This window comes from Solanum stenotomum, chromosome 3 (genome assembly GCF_019186545.1).
Source record: "Solanum stenotomum isolate F172 chromosome 3, ASM1918654v1, whole genome shotgun sequence".
In the NCBI taxonomy this organism is placed as follows: Eukaryota; Viridiplantae; Streptophyta; class Magnoliopsida; order Solanales; family Solanaceae; genus Solanum; species Solanum stenotomum.
In genome coordinates, this window is record NC_064284.1 from 64,737,043 (window position 1) to 64,746,941 (window position 9,899).

The 9,899-nt window shown below is 32.5% G+C and overlaps 1 pseudogene; it reads left to right on the forward strand.

Annotated features, from left to right (window-relative positions):
* The first annotated feature begins 385 nt into the window (after positions 1-385).
* LOC125858337 (CBL-interacting protein kinase 5-like) overlaps positions 386-9,899 on the forward strand; it is a 61,021-nt pseudogene continuing 51,507 nt past the window's right edge.

Consider the following 9,899-nt stretch of genomic DNA (forward strand, 5'->3'; position numbering starts at 1 on the left):
AACTTTCTAAACGGAAATAGTGTCATATAAAACATAATGTATAGGATATAAGTACAAATATATATAGGTTTTTTTCTAATTTTTATTTATTAGTTATATTATATATATATAGTAACTACCTAAAATCTTTATGTCATAATTTAACCATCTTTCTTTAGTTTCCAAAAATAACCAATTTATAAACAACTTACCAATTCTTTAAATTCCATATTTTTTTCTCCATTTCATTGGATTTAATTTCTCGCAACACAAACAGACCTCCTCTAACCCTGGCTAATTTTCCCCTATGATTAGCCAGGGGAAATCACTAGGTGAATACACGATGATTCGCCAATAATTTCAATTTCTTCGCGCTCTTGGGATGCATCATCTATCCTCTTGCAGGATGATGAGCATGAAGAGCACGAAAACGGAGAAAAAAGGGACAATTTTGATGCATAAATATGAGATTGGTAAATTGTTAGGGCAAGGTACATTTGCCAAAGTTTATCATGCAAGGAACCTAAAAACAGGACAAATTGTAGCTGTTAAGGTAATTGACAAAGAAAAAGTCATGAAAGTTGGCTTAATTGACCAAATCAAACGTGAAATTTCTGTTATGAGATTAATTAGGCATCCAAATGTTGTTGAACTTTATGAAGTAATGACTAGCAAAACAAAAATTTATTTTGCAATGGAATATGTTAGAGGTGGTGAATTATTCAATAAGGTTGCTAAAGGGAGGCTTAGGGAATCAGCAGCGCGAAAATACTTTCAACAATTAATCGCGTCTGTTGATTTCTGTCATAGTCGAGGGGTATATCATAGGGACTTGAAACCTGAAAACATACTCCTGGATGAAACTGGAAACCTAAAGGTTTCTGATTTTGGGTTGAGTGCTCTTTTCGATACGGAAAGACAAGATGGCCTCCTCCACACGACGTGTGGAACTCCAGCATATGTCGCGCCAGAGGTCATAAATAAGAGAGGATATGATGGCGAAAAGGCGGATATTTGGTCATGTGGGGTGATATTGTTTGTATTGTTAGCTGGTTATCTTCCCTTTCATGACTCAAATTTAATGGAAATGTATAAGAAAATTTGTAAAGGGATATTTAAATGCCCTGAATATTTTCCTTATGAAGTGAAAAAACTACTTCAAATCCATTTTCAAGAATCACATTAGCTAAGCTAATGGACAATAATTGGTTCAACAAAGGATTCAAACAGATTGATAAACCACTAATTTTGGATCAAGAACATGACGATGATTCACCTCGTAGTGTTTTTGATATTGTGGATGATTCGGATGCAGAGTGTTCTTCAAGACACAAAGAACAGAGTTCATCAACAATAATGAAGCCTACTTGTTTGAATGCTTTCGATATCATTTCTCTTTCTCCTGGTTTTGATCTCTCTAGCTTGTTCGAGAAAGATAAGAGTCATAGGTCGGATGCTAGATTCACAACACAAAAGTCCGCATCCACTATTGTCTCGAGGCTAGAGGAAGTAGCTTCAATGGGCAGTTTTAAGGTACGTATGACCCATACATAGTATAATATCGGTGAAAGATGTTCATCTGACCACCCTTGAGCCTATATGTGACTTTGCCTGTAGGTTCATCTCATCTAAAAGTTTAATCTGACCATCTTAGCTAAAAGTTTAGTATTTTAGAACGAACAAACTTTATTTACTTTATTATGTCTTCAATAGGTGAAGAAAAAAGATGGGACGGTGAAATGCAAGGAAGCAAAGAAGGGAGAAAAGGGCAATTAGCAATTGATGCAGAGATATTTGAGATTACTCCAGCTTTCCATGTTGTACAAGTGACAAAAAAATCAGGAGACACTGCATAATACAGGAACTTTTGTGATCAAGGATTAAAGCCTTCATTAAAAGATATAGTTTGGACATGGCAGGGCAATGAGCAACAACAAGTGGAAAATCAAGACTTAAAGAGGTAAAGATATGAAAACAAAAGCAAGTTGTGGGGGTAAAGTTTCCTCTGTGAGACCTACAAGTCACGATTTCAAGTTGTGGATTCAGTCATTGATGTTTACGTTGGGTAGTTTGCCTGCATTACAATTTCAACCCTTCTCCATATCTTGCATGAATGCAAGATTTCGTGCATCGACCTGTTTCTGTTTTTTTTTAAATCATGTAGGCATTATGATCATAGCATTTTTTGTCATTGCTCTTTTTGTTTGTTGTCTTGATGTCTTGGTGCTTCCCATGTAAAACATTTACTATATTACCATGCCTATTTGTATTCATATAGTTAATTGCTCTTTTGCAACACTAACATTAAGAGGAAACAGTGACATTTATTGCAATCAACTAGCATTTCTGAAAACAGAATCATGCACAAATCAAGTGCTAAAACAAAACAAAAAAAAGTAATATCTTTCCATAAAACAAACAAGCAATCAATTTGGAAAAAGAGATTCAGAGATCATGCTCAGCGTGCAAGAAGTTGAATCTTGATCTTCTGTAGCATCCCTGCAACATCTTTCATGTTTGTCCTTCTTGCCGGAGATTCAGCACAACAATCTAATGCAACTTTCATGATTGATGCAACAACATCTAGCTTCTTCTGTAAGCGATTATCAGTTGGTGTTACCAAATAGGCATCTACAACGTCCATTACTGCCTCCGGGAGTGAATGACTCACCCATTGCTTTAAGCTAAGATCTCTCTCAAAATCACTAGGCTTTCTCCTAGTAAATGTTTCCAGCAACATAATCCCGTAACTATAGACATCGCATTTTACTGACACCAGTCCATCCAATCCATACTCTACAGTCAAACAATTAATTTAAAGATGCAATATACATTCTTGATTGGAAAAAAAAAGGACAAAAAATCTATGTTCAAATTAGCAAAAACAAAGAGACGTACCCGGTGCTATATAACCAAATGTTGCTAAGGTTTTTGTGTATAAATCAGTCTCATCTTCACCAAGCAGTTTTGAAATACCAAAGTCGCTTAGGTGGGCAACCATACCCTCATCCAGCAAGACGTTACTAGGCTTTATATCACAATGAATCACGGGAGAGGAGCATCCATGATGGAAATATTCCAACGCACATGCTACATCTATCATAATACTTAGTCTCTGTTGGATGTCTAGGAAGTAGTTGTGCGAATACAAATACTTGTCAAGACTTCCATTAGGCATATACTCGAGCACTAAAGCCTTAAAATCAAGGTTGGAGCAACTAGTGATGACTTTCACCAGATTCCTATGGCGAAGGCTACGCAAAACTTCACATTCTGTATCAAAACTCTTGAATGCTGCTTCCAGTTGCAGATTGAACACTTTAACTGCAATGGCCGTTCCACTTCTGAGAACGCCTTTGTAGACAGAGCCAAAACCTCCAGAACCAATCAGATTACTCTCGCTAAGCGAATCAGTTGCTTGGAGCAGTTCATAGTATGAAATTCTTTCAGTTGTTGCGATAGACAATGAATCAGCTTGTTGAGGAGCTCTTTTACCTCTTCTATACCTTATCCATAAGAACAGAAAGGCGACAGGAACAACTACAAGTGCTATTCCTAGCAAAAGAAATAGAACTAGCAATTTTTTCCTATTTGATCTATGCTTTGATGAAGTGGGGCATGGTGGGACACTAAACCTTGACAAACCACACAATGCTTCATTGTTGATGAAAAACTGACTCGAGAGGTTCTTGAAAGGACCCCCCGAGGGTATTTCACCATACAATTTGTTGTCAGAAACATTGAAATACTTCAAGTTGTGAAATTTCTCCATAGACATAGGAATGGTTCCTGATATATTATTATGTGAAATGTCTAGGAATTCCAAGCCTACCATGTTGCTCATTGAGTCAGGTATAGATCCTTGTAACTTGTTGTGTCGCAAATAAAGATATACCAGATTTTGCAATCCTCCAATTTCTCTAGGAATTCCATTTGAGAATTGATTCATCGACAGATCCATCTGTATCACAGCTTTTAGATTTCCAATTTCCGGAGGTAAAGAACCAACCATGTTGTTTGATGACAAGTTAAGAACCTGTAGATCTTTAAGATTTCCTAAGCTTGTTGGTATATTGGAACTCAATTTATTGGAACTTATATGTATCTCTCTAAGGGAAGTAACATTCCCTAAACAATTAGGGAGAGATCCTGAAAGTTGATTTTGAGTCAAGGAAATAACACCCAAATACTGCAATTTACATATATGATCTTCAATAAATCCAGTAAGTTTGTTGTTCTGAAAATTCATACGCTGAAGGTTTCTCATGTTACGAGTTGATGTAGGAATTGATCCAATCAAGTTATTATCAGAAAGATCAAGGTCTAATAAGCTGCTTAAGTTTCCAACTTCATTTGGAATCTGGCCATTAATGTTGCAAGCACCGGCATACAACTTTACAAGAGATTTGGAGAAGTTCCCTACAGAGACCGGAAGCATACCATTTAGAGGGTTGAAAGATAGAGAAAGAGTTGTTAATCTTCTGCAATTGGTTAAGGAAGTGAGGAAGCTTAAAAATGAATCACTGGTTAAATTGTTTTCCGCCAAGTTTAGGAAGTTTAGATGAGTCAAATATCCAAGAGAATTGGGAATCAAGCCACTGAGTTTGTTATCTGAAAGCTCTAGATTAGTAAGCTTTGAACAATTGGAGATAGAATGAGGAATAGTCCCAACAAGATTGGTTAAGCTAGCCAGATAAAGCTGTTCAATGTTGGGTAAGGTAGAATCTATGTTTGGTGGTAGAGTTCCTGATAGATTGTTGGTTGAAAGAGCCATTATTCTCAGTGCTGATATTTTGAATATCTCCATTGGAAGTGAACCACTAAAACTATTAAACCCAAGACTAAGTATCTCCAACTCAACGAGATTTCTTATCTCTTTGGGTATTTCACCTGTCAACACATGATGAATGAATTTAGGTAGTTCATTAATACAGATTGCTATATATCACTTTGAATGTATACGTACCAGTAAACCTATTTTGGTGAAGATATAAAAATTGCATCTTGGTTAAGTTGCCAATATCGCGTGGTAAGGATCCCTTGAGATTGTTCCTCGCTAGTGAAACAAATTGCAACAATGAGATATTGAATATGGAGATCGGGATAGAGTTGGTAATCTGGTTTCTCTCCACGCCTAACTCCATCAAATTAACAAGATTTCCGATTTCTTGTGGAATTATCCCTGCATTTAATGTGTAATAAAAAACGATCTAAGGTAATTAGATACAATAGTACTAGCATTCATCATATCATATCTCATCTCATCTCATATATATATATATATATCATCATCATCATCATATCATACTAGAAATGGGAACATCGAAATGAAAAGTTGAAATACCTTTTTACCCTTCAAAACACTATTTCTATTATTATTCTTTTACAAAACCAAATATATATTTTAATAACTAATTAGATATTTTAAAAGTATTCAATGTGCATTAAATTATTTAATGATGGAATTAAGTAAGATATGTGAAGGAGAATGACTCGTACTGTTAAGTTTTCAAGGTGATTAGGACGTCATGCGGAAGCTTACAATTGCAAATCATAGAGTTGATAAATCAGATAACAAAAACGTATACTAAAAATATAATACCATAATATGAAAACTAATATAAGAGAAAAATATTAAAACTATTGAGAGAATAAATCTCCCCATAAACTAAACTATTAAACGTCTACATTGTGGATGTTATTATGTTGTGTTATGGGAATAGGGATTTTCAATTTATAGATCTCCAAACTTTTCCTCTAAGGAAATAATAAACCAAATATGGAAGAAAAATATATTTTCCTTTCATGAAAAGTAAATACATTTTTGGTAATGTTTTGTCTTTTCTTTTAGGAAAAACTAACTTCAAATAAGGTAAGAAAATCAGGGCAAAACCCTAACACATACTTTACTCAAAACATTTTTACGTTTTTGTCAAAGCATGAAGAATTCTAAGAGATGAAATTCAATGTACACAACATTCATTGTAAATGAATATAGGACATTTAAAATTAGTCTAACCAATTTAGACTTCTCCAATTGAACTACTATAAAATAGTATAAATACCACTCCTTTTCCTCAAATGGATAAAGGAAGTTGAAAAACTAAATTTCATATGACAGTCAAATTACTCGAAGGTAAATGGCAACTATCCATCCAATTATTTTACAAGATGGTAAAGTTAGTTTCATCATTTAGACAGAATATGTAGTAACAGTTTGGCTAATTCTCATTCTTTATTTATGAAAAAGATATTCTTTTTTCGCCTTACATATTGTAAATTATAATAGGATGTTATCTGCTTCGAGTGATTTGTCGATACCATCATCTAGACAACTTTTTTAGATTTGTGTAATACAATAATTATATCTATTTTCTTTTGCTATTTATTGTAATTGACACTTTAATTATATTGTAATTTTCATGAGGAAAAAGGTGACCTTCATTTGAGAAGTTTTATATATGCTGCACATTTTAATAGGAGTATGCCAATAACATCTGTTAATTAGTCCATACAACTTTACTCTTCGGATAAACTGGTGTACACCCTATTACAATCGTGACTACATTCATTCATTGTCTTAATTTGTCCTTATGTTTTGATTCTAAATTCTCATTTTAATAAGATCTAGAGCTTTATAATAAGAATATATAAATTATATTGTATTTGGATTAACAGTTTGACACATAAATTGAATAGGGTTTTTTTCAGGTTCAATCGCGATTATTAGGATTTGATAAATATTTGTAAGAAGGATTTATATCATTTTGTTTTCTGTAAATGTTATTATTGGCATCGTATGCATATATGATGGGTTATGTGCAATCAAGATATATTTGAAAATGCATTGTTAAACCTCATGTCATATTGGCGACATTAGTTTTAATCATGATAAAAGTAATTTAAATAGTAGGAGACAATATACACTAACATATAAAGATTTATATACTAAATAAGTCACCTTATTACCACTTTGAGCAATTTTCAATATAATTATGTGTTACATCGTTTAAAATTTTATAGATATTTTTAAAAATATTCTATTCTTAATAAACTAATAAAAAGTTTAAATACTTCAAATATTTGTCTTATGAATCCATTTAAACATTTTGAATATGTACATAATTAAATTTTAGTAATTTAGTTTTTTTGAATATTTGTCTTATTTATGTTTATTTTTTGTAAGGGGTGTGTAAGATAGAATAGATAAAATTACATTTTTTATCAATTTTTTCTTAAGGGGTGTACAAGATTGAAACACAATGAATAATTTGAAATGAAAAAAGTAACATATAATTAAATTATTAATAACTTCTTTAATTCACCGAAGAAATAGTGATATAAATATTTATCCTTATTTATTTATTTATCCTTTTGTCTCATTTTGAGAAAAACAAATTCAATGTTTCAACTTTTGATACCCTTTCATATTTTAAATTGTCATTCTGTTGATGCTATGTTTCTGTATTCTAAGCTCATTTTTGAAAAAATTAATTTGGTAAGATTCAATACTTGATATGATCCCTTAATAATAAATAAAATTAATATTGATTATAAATTGTAGAGTTTATTTTATTTTAATTAACTCTATGAAGTGGCTATCAAATCCTATTCATTTTTCATCTTTCTTCTTTTCTCTGAACTTTGTCTTGTAGGTGATTAACATATGAGAAAAGAATATACATAAATTAATTTGTGTTTATACTAAATATTATCATCTTTTATTTCATTTGGAGAAGAGATACTTTGCTGTCATATTTTAATTTGTTATAGGTATCCAAGAGTAGATTCCAATTATTTGAACTATTTTTTGTTTGCAAATGAACGATATTCATGTAATTTAATTATAAATCTATTTTTAATACAATGATAATTTGAAACAATTTCTATCAATTTAGATGAGCACACACGTGTCCAGAAACTAGTAGGATAAAACATACCTGTGAAATGGTTGTCTCCAAGATACAAGAACTGCAAGTTACTCAATCTTCCAATTTCACTATGTATTGGTCCATCAAACTCATTTATTGATAAAGACAATAATTGAAGTTGTGAACAATTTGACAAGCTTGTAGGCATATGACCATGAAGCTTGTTTATTGATAGATGAAGCTCTTTGAGTATCGGGAGACCATTGCATAAACCATTGGGAAGATTTCCTGATAAGCTATTGTTTGAAAATCCGATGACTTGGATACTAGAAATATTGAAAATTGTGAATGGTATAGAACCCGTAAGCTTATTATGTTGTACGGACAACAATTTCAGGTTGTGAAGATTGCCTATCTCTTCCGGGATATTTCCTTCAAGTAAATTTGCAGATATTACTAAAGTCTCCAACCTTGAGGCATTCGAGAGTGACGGGGGAATGAAACCAGTGAAACTGTTATTCTTAAGATTTAAAACTTGAAGTTGTTTTAAAAACCCAAACCAAGAAGGAATTTCCCCTCTGAATTTGTTGAAACTTAACTTAAGAAACTTAAGCCGACGTAAGCGTACCATTTCTTGAGGCAAATTTCCATAGAAATTGTTACTTCCCAAATCAAGAGAAACAAGAAATGTGAGGTTTCCAAAATCACGAGGAATCTTGCCTGTAAGAGTCATGTCGGATAGATTCAATGACTTCACTCGCTGGTGACGAGAACCACAAGTGACTCCAACCCAACGACAAACATTAATAGCGGGAGACCAACTTTCATTCAAGTAATGAAAAGGGTCTGAACTAATTTGGGATTTCAAAGAGAGAAGAGCTAATTGATCAGTCGTAATGTTGGTTTGGGTCATAACATAGTGAAGCAACAAGAGTATTGTCAAGAGGAATAATGTGAAGGCTTTCTCCATTAGTGCAAACATTAATAGAAAAATGATATGGCTAGTAACATGTGGTATTGAGGCTTTAAATAGCAATGGGATCAACATGATTATTTTTCTTAAAATAAAATAAAATTACTTTTATTTATTCATATCAATACTAATACTACCTAATCAATCAGAAATGCAAAATGGTGCAAAAATTCTCCTAATCATCCAAAGACTTGTGCAAGTCAACTAAGTCTCTTATTTTCTCTATAATTGGTGGCAAAATTATTCCTCTAATCAGTCCAAAGACATCCCAAGTTGCCTTCTACTAATTATTGTTTAAGGAAAAATTTCCAAGTTACGTGGGTCCTAAAGATTTGACAAATTGAAGAAGACCAAAATCAACCAAGTCTTGCAAATGTAAATGTGGGGACAAGGATTTACATCTAATTAACTGGTTCAAAAGATTCTCGATCAAAGTTATATTTAATGGGCATAATATATAAACATGACTCTTGACTTAGTTTCAGTTGACAACTATGCTCTTTTACTTTGGGTGTGCACAACTAGTCATTTAAATTTATATAAAATTAAACAAATAAACACATTTGTCCTACGTAATGACAATTTTGTATCCTACGTGGCATCCTATGTGTATTATGCCACTTAGGACACATGTGTCTACTTCTTCAATTTTATACAAGTTTAAGGGTGTGTTTGGTATGAAGGAAAATGTTTTCCTGGAAAACAAGTTGATTTTTGACTTATTTTCTCATGTTTGGTTGGTGAGTAGAAAACATTTTCTGGAAAAGATTTTTAGTGTTTGATTTATAAATGAAAAATATTCTTGAGAAATATCTTTTATTTTAACTAGAGTAGAAAATAATTTTTGAAATTGAAAATATTTTTTAAAAACAAAACTTAAATTTTTTTTGGGGGGAGGGTCAAGGGTAGTGTGAAAAAATGAAATTTTGAAGTTGAAAATATTTTTTTAAAACAAACTTAAAATTTTTTTTGGGGGGTGGTGGTAGGGGTGGGGTGGGTGGGGGGCTGGGTAGGAGGTGCGTGAGCGTGGGTAAAAAATTTAATTTAAAAACAAGCTTTAAATTTTTTTTTTTTTT